Source organism: Lissotriton helveticus, chromosome 3_1 (genome assembly GCF_964261635.1).
Source record: "Lissotriton helveticus chromosome 3_1, aLisHel1.1, whole genome shotgun sequence".
NCBI lineage: Eukaryota > Metazoa > Chordata > Amphibia > Caudata > Salamandridae > Lissotriton > Lissotriton helveticus.
In genome coordinates this window covers 787,823,909-787,843,665 of record NC_136061.1, presented here as the reverse complement: position 1 = coordinate 787,843,665, position 19,757 = coordinate 787,823,909, and the positions used below count along the sequence as shown (strand labels likewise).

Genomic DNA, 19,757 nt, shown 5'->3' with positions numbered 1-19,757 from the left:
TCTGATTCACAGGTTGAGACCCTCGGAGGTGAGGGAATACCCGTAGTAGTGCCTCTTTCTGCCTCATGTGGCGCTGCTGTACTTGGGCCTGTGTGTGTGACCAGAATGGTCTGGTGCGACTCAGAATAATGCACACCAGACATTGTCCCTCAACTTCAAGGAGGTATGGAATTTGCAACTCTTCCTTGGGTGTGACCGGAATTGTCTTGTGGGACTTAGAACAATGTGTACCAGACGTGGTGTCTCATTTCCAGGGAGGATTGAATTTGCAACTCTTTGCTGTTTGTGACAAGAATTGGCTGGTGCGACTCATACTCACACATGCCAGACATTGTGCCTCATTTCCATGGAAGTGCAGGGAAACAGATTTGTATTCAGTAGTGCCCCGATTGCCCGGGTGCTACTTTGATCGACGTGTGCCTGATGGGGTGCCTCTTTCTTCCGAGAGGCTCACTCTTCTCATCCCCTATTCATCAATTGTTCCTTTTGTGACCTCAGTGCAGCGGACCAACTGCCCTCTCCTCACCCAGCCTGACGACGTTGTGTTACCTGGTAGTATTGCCCACACTGGGCTGGGATGGTGAGAATGATTGACTGGGCTAAGAAACGCTTCTGAGAGCAATCGGAGCCAGTCAAGAGACTCTGTAAACCCCCCCCCAGTGCTTCCCAGAACTGGGCTGGTGTCAAAATCACTTGAGTGAACAACTATTGCCCTCAGCGGATTCTGCTCTGCATACAGTGGGTGAACTTCCTGAGTAGTGAACAAACCCTCAGTTGTCTACTACCACCTAATTAGACCTGCTCCCTACCTTCAATTTCTTCCCTAGGAGCCTGATTAAGTGTGACTCCGGCCACGATTGGCCTAGGCTCCGGGGGAAGGCTTTCTTTATCACCAGCCCGTGAGTGTAGGGTAGTCAGGGTTAGCTGATTGGTTCAGGAGGGATTGGCCCATGGGGTCTGCATGTGCAATATCAACTAACCTGCTGAGTATCAGTGCATCGCATTAGGGTGCTGTATGTGGGTGCATGAGTGCGCTCCATACAGGCCTGCTTGATATCCGTGCCCCAGTTTAGCATGCTGAATGAGTGTGTGGCAGTGTGTGCTTGCTACTACCCACACTGTTTAATCCTTTCCAAAAGCATACTACATTTGACATTAGTTTTTACCTGTGCAGCCTTTGCTGCTCAAAAGTATTGTAATTATCTGTGTGTGCACATTTCTGATTCCATTGTGATCTGGGGTGCACACTATAACGGTATGGTATTGAATTATAATAGTTGCCCGGGTAGGACTTGTTCTAACAACTTTTCCACTGCATAAGGGAGCTGGGGGGGTGGATGTTTCCCAAGTGTGCATATTTAACACAGTTGGGCCAAGTGATATTTCCAAATGTGATTTATGTCCAGAGCTACATGATTTTCATGTTGTGTTAATTAATGTGTGCGTTGAATACAAACTTTATTTACATACACTATGTGTGAAGTCTCTTTTGTGAAGCTCAGTGTATTTCTTGTGTAACTGTGCTGTGCAAAGGCTATACACATTGCCTCTGTGATAAGCCAGAGTGCTTAGTGACAAGCTACCCAGTGAGTGCAATCACCAGCCCCTGACCTGCCTGTGGTGGAAATCGTAGGTTTTCCCTGGCTAGGGCCTTGTTTCAGCTAACCAGAACGTGTCAGTTGCAACACCCACACTGACACAATTTACCCCATTGATACAATTAGTTCCAGCAACTTCTGACTGCCCCGAGACCTCCGGAACTAGATTTCCCAAATTCAAAAGGAAGGGGCTTTACAATTCAAACTGTCTGGCAAATAAAAGAAGCAGATTTACATTGAGAATTCTTTGGTAAATGCAAAAGGAAGGGGTTTTAATATATATGTCCTTTTTTTGGATAGGCACTGGAATGTACTTGATATCTCCAAAGGACGATTTAAGGTTCATGTCAATTTATGTTTTTGGTCTTTCTAAAATGTTTTATGTTTATTTCTGTTCATGTTAAAGCCAATAGGTATATTGTACTGGCTATTAAATGTGGTGACAAAGGCAGTGGGCTATCCCATTTTACATTGTGAATGACTGATACCTGTAAGCCTGCCCTATAGACGTATGCACTTGCAGTAAACAAATGTGCTCAAATTGTCATATAGCACCTCACGACTAACAGGAATAGACTAGATTTACATTCTGCTTTTTTCCTTACATCTATGTTTTTAACGCATGTAACTTTGCTCCAGTAACTCATGTAAATTGTAACTATGCTCTGAAACAATGTTTGTTCTCATGTAAAGCGCTCTGATACCTCCAGGTCTAGCCAGCGCTATATAAAACTTTTCAAATACATAAATAAATAAATATTACTTCAGGTGGTTAATTAGCAAGGCCCTTTTAGGATGGGCTCTGATTTGTGATCCCTCCTGAAGTCTTGTAGTAGATGTAATTGTGTGAGATATATTAGGTTGTGGGTGCATACAAATAATTATTTTTAAAGATGAATCACTGTTTGGACATCTATTTATTGGGTGTTGTTTTTGTGTTTTGCTCAGTTCTGAGTTTCTAGCCTACAAGACCTCCCTGAATCAGTTTTAGGCTGTGCTTCCTCATTACCCTTGGATTTATGTTTATTATTGTGAATTATTCTCAACATAAGCAATACATTTCTCCTACATAGCATAAATAACAACTTCAATATATGTTGAAAATGCCTTACATTTTTCTCAAAACAGCATCATATTATTATGTACAGATTTTACCATCATTTTATATTTGAGAAATGATATAATTTTCTCCAGCTTGCATAGCATAAATAACAACTTCAATATATGTTGAAAATGCCTTACATTTTTCTCAAAACAGCATCATATTATTATGTACAGATTTTACCATCATTTTATATTTGAGAAATGATATAATTTTCTCCAGCTTGCCATTCCCTAAAACACAATCTTGCTAAGAACATAAGCCTTTCCTTTTCTTTTTAGGTCAGCTCCCATCCGCCTGTTATATCTCTTCTGTGGGGTTTGGTCTTCTGTGGGGTTTGGCAAACCCTCCGATTGCCATTGATTACTATCTGTGGCATTCACAAATGCTGGCTTGCTATTGGTGCATTTGTGTAAATGCCACTCTTTTGTGTGCTTAGTTCCTTCCCTAGTGATTTCACTCAGAGAACGTTTTGTTTGGCCATCACACTGTACAGTGTGTGATAGCCCCTCCTCCTTGTTAGACGTCCAGGCGTCTTTTAACAACACACACTCAAAAAAGCCTTGCAGCGGCTCTCGCAGTCTTGACATAGTTGGGTGAAGGTGCCTTTACATTTTTTGGGCTTTTCATGTTAAAGCCAATAGGTATGCTGTACTGGCTATTAGGTTGGTGTGGTTCACAGTGGCCGAATAGGGTTTAAACTAGCACGGCTTTGCTTTTAAGCAGTGCTGACGGGTGGCAGCTGTGGAGCAGGCCATCCAGGTCCTATTCACAGTTAGCATGGGTTTATCATGCAGCTTGAAGTATCACCGGCATCATTTTTTGTTTTCATTCATTTTGCATTCATTCATGTTAGCATGATGCATAAAACACAGTTTTTGCATCAGTGATCATAAGCACATGTAAAACTCATGAGGTTGCTATTCGCAGAGTGGATATTTGAGGCAAGCACCGTACGTATAACACTTGGGCGAGCACATGTGGACTATAACACTTCTTGAGAGATTTCTATTCACTCATCAAGCACAATTTTTGGAATGTTAAGTACGTGGCAGTTGCTTTTTCTAGCCGCACTGTCAGCACAACGTATACACACAGGGGCAGATTTCAAGCTCCTTACGCCACTTTTGCGTCAGTTTTAACATGGGAAAAGTGACGCAAAAGTGGTGCAAGGGGCTTGTAAATCTGCCCCACGGTGATTAACATGTCAGCATTACTAACATATATTTTGTATTGTCGTGGTCTGCTTTTGGGGCACAATTGATTTCTAATATTTCTCACTGTTTATTTACACAGGCTCCTGAGGCGGGGTAGCTCTGTGAACTGCGGTCACCCGTGTTTTTGCACCCTTCGCTTTCCTGCCATTGGTCCATCCCATCCATCCCCAGTAGAGCACCGACTCGTTTCTCTTTGCACGGCTCCCTGCTGTGCTCTTGTGGCCCTGATCATCACCCCTCTCCTTAGAGGTCAGCAGGAACAGGTGACTTGAGGGAATAATATGTTGCTTGGCACTGCCAGTCCACAGCGGCATTTAGTGGTGGGCACCAAGAGTATGTCTGGAAACCGACTGAGCATAACTTACCTGGCAAGAGGTAAACAATTCTTAAGTTACAACTTGGGCCAAACGTACTCATTGAAAGCCCCCACAGGAGAAACATATGCCGACCAACACAAATAGCTGTATTTATGGAGGGTTGCATTAAGTTCCCTTCTGTTTATATTGTAAAGCAAAAAAAAAATCATAAGTATTGCGAATCTTAACATAATCAACAACTCATTAGCATAGAAGACCAACACAAGACTGCCATTAACAGTCTGCCCTAAAAAACAATTGAGTTAAGTGCATAGGCCCTATCAGCAACATACTTTAAGGCACTTCTGATGATGTTCATCATTTGTAGGGATGAGCTGGGCTGATCATGTGATTGATAATAATAGTAATGTGCAAGTACCTGCTAACTGCTCCTGCATGGCAACTTCCAGCGAATCCTGGGTTTCTGTTTTATTTAATATAATTTTTCACACTGGGCTGTTTGTGCCAACTTGTTTCTTCATGAAAGGAAAAACTACAAGTTATACAATGCAAAAATGCAGTTGCGTGAAAATCCAGAACTGACAGGAGATGCCACACAAAACATGGGTTCATATAGTAGCTGTGTGCATTGGAAACTTGAGAGATGGCGCATAAGACTTAAGGTGACATGCACCTTTTCTTATAACACTAGATGTTGTTCCTCACATTCAATGTGTCAACTTCTGCCAATTTTATTCAGCAAATATTCTTCCCAGCTAAATTATTTGTACATTGGTTTTTTTCCTTGCCAACTGCTTATTCCATTTCGTGAATCACCCATAACTATTGAAACAGGAAGTGACATCAGAACAAAACACACGCAGCGTGCAGTTCATTTAGGGCATGCTTCTGTGATTTTTAGATCTAAGCCAACCAGACAGCACAGCTGTCTGGTTTGCTAACATCATCTTGGGGACACTTAGAAAATGTCCCTGGGAATGCTTTCCACCCATTTCTTACCACTACCAGTAGCTTTTTCAATTGTAACACACACTTGCTTTCTATTTGCCTGAGCTACTTGTTTTACGCTATCCAGCTAGTGTTCGTCTCTTCTCTTGCCCATAACTATTTACTGTATTTTTCAACCAGTACGCGATTGCTCTATCCCACAGTTTACTTTATGCTCTTCAAATGCTGCCTTGGATGCTTGCAAAATAATGATTAGCTGTTTAGTCCCCTATAATGTGTACGCTCAACAGACTCGCTGTGTGTCTCCTGGGAGTCTATTTTTGGAGAGGGGTTCTGTTCAGCTGTTACCATTTGGGGAGATGTCCCTAGTCTTCTGTGCTTAAACCCTTCTACATTTCCCATTATTAACCCTCCATAGCTGGGTAATCAGGCTCCAAAATCAAATCCCCCCAGCTCTCTTTCATCCATTCTGCCCTAGTCTATTTCTCACAAATTCACGACTGCCCTCTCTTTCCCACTCCCTGTCATATTCCTTCTCCCCTTCCCCTTTCTGATCTAACCATTCCTTTCTCCTTCACTCATGCACACTTCTCTCTAAACCCTTATTCGCTCTTCCTGTCTCTCACGCACATATCCTGCTCTGTTATTATGCTCTCTCTTGTCACGCATCACCCCCAACCATTTACAGCAACTCTGTTTTAATGAGAGTCTGGTAACCGAGGTGTAGTTTATTGAAGATGAATTATTGGTCTTAGTTACAGGTTAGTATATTCATAGTATGCTCTTGTGTTAGTCCATAATATAGGAGCAGCCTCCCGGCTCCTCAGCCAATTCTCCAACTGACACTCCTCACCGGCACCCCAAACATCTTATTACGTCATCACAACTCCAACATTCCACACAGCACATCCACACTAGCTGAAAAGAAAGGGCCGAAACACCAGGATAGCTTCATAGATACGTACACAGATATAACAAACTCCTTCCCTGTATTCCTTTTTCCATTGGTGTCATTTAATTTTCCACCTCCCCTCCCTTGTAACCTATTTCTCATTTTCTGGTTATCCAGCGCCACGAAGTCAGAAGAATGGCAATAGCGACATGCAAATATGATAATTCCATTGCAAAAAAAAAAAAGTAAACATTTTTTAATTTACAGCGCCAATAGGTCTAACTTTCACAAATGTGAGACCGAGTGCAGTGCAGAGGCTTGTATTTTGCTTCCTCCCACTACAAACCAAAACAAATGGGTAGAAGGCATTAGCATTTACAACGTGAATAGCTCTAACTTCACAAATGCGAGACGATTTGAATTGCAAATACTTGTTGATTAATGCTCTGTTTCAAGACATGTTATATGAGAATAGACCAGAGTGTACAGGAACTTTCTTTATCTCCTCCACAAACACTTCCCATAATTTGATAATACTACAAGAATGGGAGCAACTACCCATCCTATTTCTCAACTAAATGAAATTTTAAAGGTTTTCTTAAACTTTACCTCAAATACCCGGTTTTAATGTTTAGTAAATACACACAACAATTTGCTCCATATATCACTTTGTACATTTCATTAACTTTTCAATTGCATATGGATGGATTTTGCACCTTGTGCATCCTTTTTTTTATTTTTTATTTCTTGATTGGTATTTCCGCAAAAATTACAGCATTCACAAAGAACCAATTCCACTTAAGATATGTTGACATGATGATGGATGAAGGACAGCCGGCTAAAACTGAACTCGGACAAAACAGAAGTCCTCATCTTAGGCTCATCCCCCTCCGCCTGGGACGACACGTGGTGGCCACCGGCCCTGGGAAATGCACCCAAACCAACGGACCACGCACGCAACCTGGGCTTCATCCTGGACTCCTCCCTCTCAATGACCAGACAAGTCAACGCCGTCTCCTCATCATGCTTCAACATACTACGCATGCTCAAAAAAATCTTCCAATGGATCCCCACCGAAACAAGAAAAACGGTCACCCACGCACTGGTTACCAGCCGACTGGACTACGGAAACACCCTCTACGCCGGAACAACGACCAAACTACAAAAGAAACTCCAATGCATTCAAAACGCCTCAGCCAGACTCATACTAGCCCTCCCCCGCCGAGCTCACATCTCCGGACACCTGAAAGACCTCCACTGGCTCCCCGTCAACAAGAGAATAACATTTCGCCTCCTTACCCACGCACACAAAGCCCTCTACGACCTAGGGCCCGAATGCCTCAACACGCGTCTGTCCTTTTACAACCCCTCCCGCCAACTGCGATCATCCACTCAAGCCCTCGCCGCAATCCCACACATCCACAAATCAACAATGGGAGGAAGATCCTTCTCCTACCTAGCGGCCAAAACCTGGAACTCTCTCCCCACCCATCTCCGCCTCACTCAGAACCACCTCTCATTCAGAAAACAACTGAAAACTTGGATATTCGACATATAATAGATTATATTTTACCCCCTCCCCCTCCTCATCAAGCGCCTTGAGACCCCCTGGGTATATGAGGCGCTATACAAATGCCGAACTTGAACTTGACATTACAAATTGACCAGCAACGCAATAAAGGAGACAGTCTGAGGGGTGCGTCATGTTTGACCTGAGTCTTATAAGTTTGACTACTTTAACTTGAATCTACGGGACCATAGCGGGATGTGTAATGATATAACGCATTTGTTGTCCTAGGAACATATCACATGGTCGGTGAAGATTCTGCGTGTGTGTCAGCAATATTAGCTGGCTCCAGGAGGTATGTCTGAAGCGGGGCCTGGATGTCTCGGGCGGGAAGATGGTGGGAGGAGTTCAGCATAGGTGATTAGCTGTTCCTGACAATAGACTAGATCATTCAGCCACACTTTTAATGTGGGTGCTCTCCCCCGTCCCCATCTGTAGGCTACCCTTTGCTTGGCAAGCAGGAGTGTCAGAGAGACGTACTTCCTCAATGAGGTGGTCAGTGCTTCGGTGTAGCCTAGTAGTGTGACTCGAGGGTCTTTTGGGTTGTGCAGCCCGATCTTATGGGGGGACAGTCCCAGGCTAAATGTCTGAAAACGGCCCCTTCCCTGCCACACCATTCGCAGTGGTCGATGTTGCGAAGGTGGAGGCGCATCCGGCGCCCTGGAGTATAATAAAGGCTGTGTAAGTAGCGGTCGTGGATGATACGCAGCCTACTATGACCAGATATTTTCCAAGTATTTTGGCAGCAGAATGCCCACTGGTCGTCAGTGATGGGGGAGTCTAGTTCTGCCTTCCAGGGAGTCCTAGCTGGGGAGGGCAAAGATAACAAACCGGTGTGGTTATGTTATCTTTGCCCTTCATTTTAGACGCCTGGAGAGACAGGCGTAACACTGTAGCACCACTGTCATTTATTAAGAATACTTGGTTTATAAACCTTACAAGGAGTGCGCTTCCTTCCCTCTGTGTCTCTAATTCATAGCTGGAGAGGGTCATATACGCAGTCTTTTTGGGTGGCACGATAGAGCATTGAAATGGCATGCATGGGGTGTCTTTCTGAAGGAGATTGTGCAGAGGAGCAAGTGTAGGAGGTTCCTGTGGAAAGCACGGGTTGAGGATTCTAACATCCTGGGTCAATCGAATTTAGTAAAAGCGTTCTAGGGGGGTGGGAGCGGTGATACCAAAGAATTCCTCACTATTTCGAAATGTGCCATTGGTGTACAGCTGACCCCATGTCTGAATCGCAAGTTTGCGGAGGAGGTGGCAGAAGCCACCCTCTCGCATGACTAGAAGGTCCATCCGGCCTTGTATAGGCAGTGAGGGGGAATGCCCCTTGTGCATCCTTACCAAAGGCAATGAATACCCAAATACTTGGGTAAAGCGCAAGCCAGGGATGCCGAGGGTCTTCTAGGGATCCACATATTTATTAACAGATAAAAAAAATATGCACACAGACGCTTTATGATACAAACACACATGTGCCCATGCACAAACGCAGTCCTTCAAATTCCTGCTCCCTACAACACTGCAAGTAAGTGTAGCAGCAGACACTAGCTCCTACACTCAGCTCCCTCACCTGCTTTGGAGCACATTGTAGCCCAGTAAAATCCCAAAATGGTGTGCTAGTGGGTCTGTAAGGATTTTCCTGCACCCCTTAATGTCAATTTGGCAGTGGAAGATCATCAAAGCAGTCTTCTTGGTCTCTCTCTTTCTTTCCACTTTGATGCAAAACCTCGTCAGAATCTTCTAAAGTCATCTCCATACTCTAAATTGTGACTGATCCATCACATTCATTAGAAAAAGTACTGTATCATCCTCGCCAGAAGTCTGAAACCCTAACACAACAGATCTTGCGATATGAGGACTCTTACTTCCACTTCATTTATTCCAAGCATATTTGGTCATTACCATTCCGACCACATTGTAGTGTATGTCTGACAGATGGAAATAGCTCTGCCTCAGTCAGTAACCTATACTATTCAGCATTATAAATATTTTTTAAATACGTCCTTAGGCTTGCATTACAAATCCCTCATTTGAGAAATATATTATTGGAGCTTTTTCTGTAATATTAAGCTCTCAGAAATTGATTTTACTTAACACTTCCTCCAAGAGTTTGATATGTGGACATGAGTTACGGTAGCACACAGGACATGCAATAAACAATCTCTACTAAATGCACAACCGCCCTAGAATTATGATGACTTTAAGTTTAGACATATTAACCCCTTCCACGCTCATGACGAGCTGGGCTCGTCATGAGGTAGCCTCCTCGCACGCTCATGACGAGCCCAGCTCGTCATGAAACATGGGAATGAGAAAAACTCAGCACAGGAGGGGAAAATGCATAGCATCGATGTGGTTAATTAAGCAACAATACTTCACAGCAGGCTCATGTTGTGAGTGCATATAAGGCAAAAGGTCAAGCGCCTTTAATCCTCATTGAAGAGCCAATATTCCAATGTATTTAGAGTCGCTTCAGGCAAATCTCTGTGGACATTCTACAGTTCCCTTGTATCAATGTAAGGAGTTTTGCAGCAATTAGGAATCCTAATATCTTGTTTATGCAATACTTTAACAGTAGTCCATATAATAAATAGTTCACAAATAATGACAAACCTAGAGATGAACAGGTTGATGCTGTGTTAAATTTTAGAAGACAGGTCAAATTAAGTTGTAGTTGCCATTTCATAGAGCAGTCATGGATTAACCTGAAAGCATAGTAACCAATGGCCACAGAAGGGCTGTGTTTTCTGTGGGGGTGGGAGGTGTGTGTGCGCTAATGTGTGTAGGCTAATGAAATGGATTGGACGGATTTTAGAACCTCATTCTACCACAGTTTAAGCCCGGATCAAGCTTTGATAAATGTAATTCATTTAGGGCTTCTGCTTATTAAAAGATTCTCTACACTTTAGAAGCAAAAACATTTATCTTTTTCCCAGTCCTGCATCTCCAACAACGGGCATCCAAGACTGCACCTTTGCTTGATGTCTGCATGGGTTTTGAAACCAACAGTGACATCATTCACTGGATGGCACCTTTAAATTAACACAGCTCTTCAATATTGATGGATGGGGTTAATTGGTTTATTGCCAATTCCAATTTCCAATTCCAATGTATTTATTTATTTTGTTATGGAACTCCTACGGATGTCCACAAAAACACACCAAAAGATTAAAAAAAGACAAACTTTACATACAATACAAAATTCTTCCTTATACACGGCTGTAAACATTCTTAAATCAAACATACTGAGAAATGTACAAATAGTGCTATAAATATGGTTGATCAAATAACCAACCAATCAATATTATGTCATGAAAATAGAATTACTGTTAAAAAGTGTCCTAATAAAAAGACAGAAATATTTTAAAAAATTGATATATCTTAAAACAGACCAGTTCATTCAGAGGGGACAAAACCAGAGCTCGTGCCTCCTGGGCAGAGTGAATATTAAATTTAATAAAAAGTGGCTTTAAAAACACTCGCCTAGCACTTTGCAACTTTGGACATACAAATAAAACATATTTCAGATCTTGGATTTGCAACTGGCACAATTTGCAAATTCTCTTCTCTCTTGGTGTTCTATCCCAGATACCAGTGACTTCTCCTAGAGGCAGCAAATTACATCTCAGAAGGAGTATCAGCCTTCTAATCCCATGTGGGATATACCACATTAAATAAGGCTGTGGTTCATTCCCCAAAGGGCTCCCACTGACCAGCCTCATTACTGGACCTGGACTTACTTGAGGCAGCATCTCTCGCCAAACTAATAGGGGATCTGGACTTCTTTAAAAGCTGTTTCAGTACAGATTTAGGCATAGGAGAAGCGGGTTTCAGACTAAGACTGAATGTATCACTTGCACATACAAAAGACCTAAAAAACGTTGATTGTTCCTTTAGTGTGCCAAAAAATTCTACTCAGGCAGCCCTGAGTGTATCTTACTCCCCCCAAAAGAGGGAGTTACCCGACCTAAGAACCGCTGCCAGTGATAAAATGAAGGATGAGATTAATCCAAAATTAAGGCGCAATACATGTGGGGCGGCCAAAGAGCTTAGATTGCATATTTGGGGCAAGATTCGTCCTTCTGCCTTATCGAAAGAGAGCCAGAAATTCATGTCCAACACCTCGGCAGCATATATTAAAGAGGGAGGGATTTTGACCCTAAAAACAGATAAAACATGGCCAAAATGACGTCTTCCACACATTTTATAGAATCTGTTTAATGCACTTGCCTGGGAGACAGCTTTATTAACATAGTGTTTAATATGTTCCAAATCTCAACCTGTTTTAGAAAAAACCTTCCCTAGATATAGGTACGAATCAACCAGTTCCAGTTTTTCAATGCCAAGCATCCATTTGAGACAACTCTTTATTCTAAGCCCCTTCTTATGAAAAACCAAAATCTTGCTTTTTGAAATATTAATTTTCAAGAAGTGAGCCTCTGCATATTTACTTAGGGCATCCAGCTGACGTTGCAGGCCAATAGGCGTTAGATCGAATATTGCAACTTCATCCGCATATGATAGAGAGCCAATGGGCATTGTACCAATTTTGGGGGCATCCCCCTTACAGAATCAGAGAGCCGGGGAGATCAGCAATATACAAAGAAAATAAGAGTGGTGCTAATAGGCAACCCTGCTTAAGCCCATTATGCGTTCTAATTTTATAAGATAACCCCGCGAACCTCCCATCAGAACCTGGCACCCGGTATCTGTATGAAATTCCATAATGAGACCCAAAAGATGATGTGGTATGCCATGGAAGACAAGCTTTCTCCAAAGCGTCTGGTGGTCCACTTTGTAAAACGCCATGGAGAAATAAATAAAAGCTGAATATATTGGCATGCCTTAAGAGAAAACATATTTCTCTACGAATGTCTGAACAACCGCTTTGTTACCCAGGGTGCCATGGTTCTTTCTAAAACCATCTTGTTCCGGTCGAAGAATATTCAGATCATCAACCTGTTGTTGTAGATGACATAATATGCTTTTTGCAAATAATTTGCCTGAGGCATCCAAGAGGGCAATCTGTTTAAAACTAGCCGGCACCGTTTTCGGTCCTTTTTTATACAGGGGTACTATAATGCTCCCCTTCCAAGAGGGGGGGGGGGATTTTATTCATAAAAAGACAATATTTAAAAAGCGGCTCTAAAAAATCACCCCATGCTCTGGTCCCTTTTAGATTAGTGCAAGCAGGATTCCATCCGGCCCTTGTGCACCGGAGGTTCTAGCATTCTTTACATAACTTACCACTTGTTCTCCCGACAGGGGGCCAAATTCAGTACATTTAGTGGACGCAGGTTTAACCCCATCCGTCAGCACGAGAGAAACCGGACTATTATTTCCATATAATAGGGAGATGTAATTCACCCAGTCCTTTTCCGGAATCATTATGGGTAGAGCCCTCTGCCTTGAATCGCAGTATTCCGCGATGAAGTGGCAATACTTTCTTGAGTCTTTGGCCCTTGCAGCTTCCTCAGGCCAATCCACTTAACCTCAAGCTCCCTTCTTTTTTCACTGAGCATAAAGCGTCATCTCACTCGCTTAAGGTGATAGATTTCCTGATGCCGACCAGTGAGGAAATGTATATGCTGTTTTCGGACAAGATGGGTAATTGCCTGTTTTAAAAATATCAGATGGGACGTTTCCTGTTTATACAGGCGAGGTTCAGAAGATATAGAGCTTAAATTACAAAGCTTCCCCATTTGAGCCTCAAAGAAGGGTATAATATTGGAGTGAGTAAAACCCTGCTTTTCTACATGAGCCATCTTCACAATCGAGCCTACTTCAAAGATGTTTTCTTGTGTCCGAAAGGACCAACCATTTGCTTTGTTAAAAGTGGCCATGCCCTGACCAGCATTCCCTGAATCCAATGTGGGTAGATCAAAAGCTACTGTCATACCCACTATACTATGGTCGCTCCATATTGACGGATAGACAAAGAGGTTATCACAAGCCCCATCATCTGGTAAGAAACAATCACATAGTCTAAAAGGCTCTGAGTGTGTTGGGAGTGAAAGGTAAAATGTGCTAATTTAGCAGCGGGCACTCTCCCATTCAGAATAACAAGATCTAGGCTTCTGATGCTATCAAGCAAAAGAAACCCCCGCTTATCTGTTTTTGCTTTATTTGGTTGTAAAATCTCGGGTATGTGCCAAATTTCCTCTTTGTCAATATTGGCATAAATCCCCGAAGCAGAGTTTGAGATTTTAGCATTTAAGTCCCCCACTAATGTCACTAGGGGGCATTCTTCCCTGATAGCTATATCCTGAATAAAAGAGAAAAATACACGCAAAAGATGATCAAAATTTTTGCCATGGGGACTACATGTTTTCCACTAGGAAGGAAGTGGACCTGGTTTGAAGGGTGGCAAAAAACCTTCTTATTCCAGTTAATGGAGTTTGTAAGCAAAATAGAGACCCCCCCTACTAGCGTGTCCCCTTTCTGAATGCTTAACATAGCAAGAGTAAACAAAATAGCCATCATATTCAAACTCTTTACAGGAACACGTTCCTTGTAAGCATATCATTAAAAGAATTCATAATTTTCAGGGAATTCAATTTTGTTTCATTTGGTCACAGACCGGCCATATTCCAAGATAAGAGTAGCTCACCAAGCTACCTCAACAGATCACTCCTTACTTTTTTATTTATTTATTTATTTGCAGGTTTGTACCGCGCTGGCTTCGACTCCCGAAGGAGTATCTCCGCGCCTTTGGCTTCTACAACAGGTTTAGGGGAAAGGCTATTTTAGCAGTGTACCTAGTTTTGGAACAAGAAAATCTTAAGCATTTTTTTAAAAGGAAAGTGTTCTGAGCAGAGCCTAAGAGATTTTGGGAGACTATTCCAAAGGGAGGGTCCTGCTACTGATAGGGCTTTGGTTCCGTGTCTGGCCTTTTTAGCTCTAGGTACGCAGAGGAGGCCTTGTTCGCTCGACCTGAGTGACCGGGAGGGTATGTAGGGGACAAATTTGGTGGTCAGGTATGCAGGACCCATTCCGTTTAGGCTTTTATGTATGGTGCAGCATACCTTGAACTTGGCCCTCTGTTTGACGGATAGCCAGTGCAGTTTTGTCAGTAAAGGTTTGGAAGGCGTACGGGGAGGGGCGTTCAGAACCAGACGAGCAGCCGTGTTCTGGACCACTGAAGTCTTGTTGTGACTCCCTCGTTAGCAGATAGGAGCAGGCCATTGCAGTAGTCCAATCGACTCAGAACTAGAGCCTGCACTAGCGTCCTCCTGGTTTCATCTGGTAAAAGGGGGAAGATTTTACGCAGCATGCCAATTACATGGAAGCAGGCTCCCATCACCTGGTTGCCATGCTGTTTGAGAGTCAGTTCTTGGTCTAGTCGGACTCCCAAATTCTTGACTAATTGTTTGGGCTTAGGAACTGGTCCGAGATCTTGTGGCCACTGCTTCCGGATGCGTGTTATTTAAAGCTCTTGCAACCAAACTCCACTGGACAAATTCATCTTCTCTGTCTGGGGTCTGAGGGGCAACTGCCACACTGGGCACAACATTTATTGAACGCCCCCTTCAGTCCACAGAAACACCTATGTCTTTAGAATTGCCCACAGAATACTCAGTATCAGGGCCCAATGCATCTAGCGCCACTGAATTAGTAGCCCTGGAAACTTTCAAATGACGGGTTTTGGGGCCTGCCGTTTGGTATTCCTCATATTCATTAACAGATGTTAAATCAAGCCCTCATTTAAAAAAATGCTCACAATTCTTCAAAACCAAATTAGCCACTATCAGGGAACAAAAAGTGACCCTAGAATACGGAAAGGTGTCATGTACATTAATCATCACATTTAAAATATCCTTGCTTGCTATCAGCTTTAATGCATCTAGTTCCTAGAATAAGCTGAGAATGTATCCTCTGTTTAGCGGAGTGGATTCATAATCAAATAACCAGATAAAATCCACCATGGGAGAAAGACTGGTCTGTACCCCGCTAATTTTCTTTGGAGCGTCTCTCCAGGGAATCCATAAAGGGACCCTATCTGTAAATCTGGCAACTTGTGTACCACCATGGTGTTGGATATTAGAATATGTAACAGTATTGGGAGTTGGGGCCACAATATTTCCATCCGACATAGAGGAGGTCCCTATATGAGATCAATTCGGCCCAACCTGCAAAATAATTGGAGCTGGGGGCCCTCCGTCTGGGTTACCATCCACCCTGGGATCAGAGGAGTCAATGGCGCCAGTCCCTGTCTGCAGCGAGGGGACCCCATAGCCCATTTGCATTTCTCCTCCTGATGGATCCGCTAACTAATTAGAGGAGGGATGGATTGCCTGGAGTGACTGTGACAACCGGGTTAGAGGGAATACTCCCGGTCCAGAGTCCCCCAGACTCCCAGTTGATGCCATGGGCGCTCTAAGGGATTCTCTTGGGTTGCCATCTGCTAACGGTGTTTTAGGGCCTCTCTTCTCCGTTATTAAATGGGTATCGCTCTGGCGTTCCAAAATCCAAGAAAAGTGCAATTTTGACAATTTCCGTTTGGAAAATCTTCTCATTTGTTAATATTTATTTTTCATATTTTCCCCCTTGTGTTTTGAAGCTAGACTATTCCTCTTACTTGCTTTCAGTCCTCACTTCCTTGACAATGTAGAGGAGTGCACCTGAGTAGAAGGAGAGATTAACGCCTCCCCCTCCCCACCTGCTTAGTTTGCTTGGTATGGCCCATGATTTTCTCAATTTCTCAGGCGCCCCCCCCCCCATTCTACCCGTCTTAAACAGAGGGAAGATTTTCAAGGTAGACTTCTCCAAAGGGGGACTCACTTTGGCCTACTCAAATAATGTGCTTAAACATGACTCTTCCTTTTTGAGATTACACACGGGAGCCATAGGGGCACCAGGGATAGAGGAGTTCCTGCCTGTACGGAGACGTCTCTCAACTCTCCAGAGGGAAGGTATGGTGCTGGCCTATCACTTGGTTCATTGCCAGTGGCAGTGCTTGTTTAAAAATGTGATTCTTGAATTTGGAATGTTGCATGTTCTGTGAGCTTCCTATTCCTGGCATTCAGTTCTTGGCAGCTGGTGGAAGTGTCTGTTTTATCCTTACTCTGTCTATATCTAACATACTTATTCTATCCAATGAGCTAGTTTACTGATATAATAATAGATCTACATTTAAACCTGAATAATGTAACAATGCTTGAGAATATCATGCAGAATCAGATAACACTACAACCACTCTTGAGCTCCTAAATGGAAACTGACTCCATTAACACATCCAAATGTTCATATACCTTCAGATAAGGAAAACATACGAATTTGTAATGCTGAGGAAGAAGACAGAATTATTTTGTTACTATGTGTTTCGGTGTTACATGTGGGAATCAGTTTATTTACACAGATTTCAGCATGTTTTTTCGCCACGATTCCCTGAAATTTCAGTCGGGCATTTTGACTGCTTTCAGCTCACAAAGCATTTGCGTTAAAAACTACACATGAGATGCTCCCCTTTACCTGTAACCGTGATGTTTTAGGAATAGCTATTACTAGCTTCGAAGGGATTACCTTTCGACGTGTAAAGAGGCCCTATGCTTGTAAGATTGAGACATCACTTTTAATACCACTTCTCTAAGGCCATGGGCTGACAACTAAGCTATATTCTAATCAGTGACAGTTTTCAATGTTTTATTTTTTTTTAAAAGTCCATGGAACCACACGACTAAATAGGAATGAAAAGCACTAGAACTATTTGTGGATTGGAGAAATTTATCTTTGGATGGCTCAATTATCCCAGCCAACCTATTATCAAACTGGTTGGAAACTGTGATCTGTTAATAATCACGAGTAGGGAGGAGGAATAGTGTGTCCGGTCAGTTCCCCTGGTCAGATACCAAAAATCAAAATAGGACAGGACACTTGTAACTACGTTACACAGCGTTATAATTCAGACAACCCTCATAACCGTTATGTTGTTAGAGTTGCGGTTTATATTGTTTTTCCGCCCCACATAAACGTTGTGGCATTGATCATCGGGTTGTCCGAATGTGCTGTATGCCAGCCTCAACCCGAGGCAACCTCTGGTGCTGTGTAGTAGTGTCCAGAGATGTGCACAAGATACCCCCCAAAAAAGTGAAGGTTTAAAGTAAAATACAAATCCACTTCCTCCAAACTCTTTTGACAACAAAGTGATATGCATAGATCCAGTAACTTGATCTAAGAGCATACCCACTTTTTCTTAATGACAAACCACTTCACGTGTTGAATAAAATAAAAGAGTTTGGAGGAAGTGGATTTGTATTTTACTTTAAACCTTCACTTTTTTGGGGGGTATCTTGTGCACATCCTAGACACTACTACACAGCACCAGAGATTGCCTCGGGTTGAGGCTGGCATACAGCACATTCGGACAACCCGATGATCAATGCCACAACGTTTATGTGGGGCGGAAAAACGATATAAACCGCAACTCTAACATAACGTTTATGAGGGTTGTCTGAATTATAACCCTGTGTAACGTAGTTACAAGTGTCCTGTCCTATTTTGATTTTTGGAAACTGTGATCAACAAGTATTTCCTATATCAGTGTTACAAAATATTCAGTGCCCAATTGGATAAAAATTGATATTCTGGAAGCCAAGCACAGTCAAAAAAATTGTAAACACTCATTAAGGGGATACAGAATGAGTTCCACTCTGAAACTGAAATATTTATGTATCTAATACATTACTGTTTGGAAACATTAGCATGATCACACCATCATACTTCACAATGAGAAAATGTAATATCTATCCTCCAAAATGCATCAATCCATTTCCACTGAGAAAGAAGTGTGGGTGATTTGGGGGGAGCTAAGGGCCTGATTATGAGTTTGGCGATGTGGTAGCGGACTGCCACCAGCCTGCTCCCAAACAACCAAATCTCACTGCCAGCTGCTTGCCAAATTATGAATAATCTTGTGGTCTGGTGGGCGGTCCTTTGGCATTCCCATATCGATGCCTACTAAAAAGGCACTGCAATGAGAGCACCAAAGCCCGTTCCTTCACATCATCGACAGTAAAGTCCATGCTCTGCAGGAAAGGGAGTGGCCGCAGACAGGGTGGCACACCATGTACCCCACTACATGCATCCCAAGGCCCTGAGGGAACAGGGGATCCTTTTAATGGTGGGCTCACTGCCATGACAAAGGTGGATATGAGGAAACTCATAACATGATGGCCCCTTTACCTTTCTCTTGCAGGAGAGCTGGTTTGCACAGAAATACCTTGCAGGGACCTAGTGTGTGCCACATGAGCTGCACTGACCATGGTCAATGAGCGGCTTAGAGAGACTAGACATTGGACAGGCGGAAGAGAAAGGTATGCAGATGGGGAAATAAGGATCTCTCCAAAGTCCCCAAATTGATGTGAATGGCCTCCCTTCATAGCATATACAAAAGCTGTAGTTCTTGCCAGTGGCGAAACAAAACTTGAGGGAGCCCATAGCAAAGTACATGCAAGGGGAGCCCCACGCACCGGACCCAATCCTGAGCTCTTCAGTGCCGAAGGGGGCCCCCAGAGCTTGGCCCACCCTGGACTATGGGGGATTTTGTTACGCTACAGGTTCTTGCAAGAATAGCACGTGCTCTGGGAGAAAAACATTACACGGCTTTACCCACCCCTGACATACAAAATATGTTTTTGCAACGAGTTAGACATTAAGTATTTGTAGATTTAGTTAGCATAAACTGGCCACAATTGCTGATAAGAATATTGTACATTTATGGGAGAAAAGTTGGATTCTGGGAAAGTACACAACACCATTACTGGAATTAACAGTTATCACTTTGGGGGTAAACAGACCAACACAACAGCGGACACCTTATTTTGCAATTTAAGCAGACATAAGGTATTACATACAAATAAGCAAAAAGAAAAACAGTAAGTGATTGCATGTAATGAAACAGTGCATTTCGAAGCACATGATTCAAATGGTTTGTCAAAAATATGGTGAGGATTTCAAATGCTCAAGATACACCAAATTGAAGCAACAGGGAAGTAAGACCGCCAGACTGGTGTCCACCAGACTGTGAAAAGACTCAAATGTCAATATGTTACAATACTAATCACCTGTGCACAACAGAGTGGTGTGTAAGAATGTGGTAATGTGCAGGGAGTATG

The 19,757-nt window shown here is 42.9% G+C and overlaps 1 protein-coding gene across 1 annotated transcript in view; it reads right to left on the bottom strand.

Moving 5' to 3' along the window:
• The window catches only part of INSC (INSC spindle orientation adaptor protein), a 1,419,009-nt gene that overhangs the window by 420,705 nt on the left and 978,547 nt on the right, over positions 1 to 19,757 (bottom strand). The window lies entirely within an intron of this gene.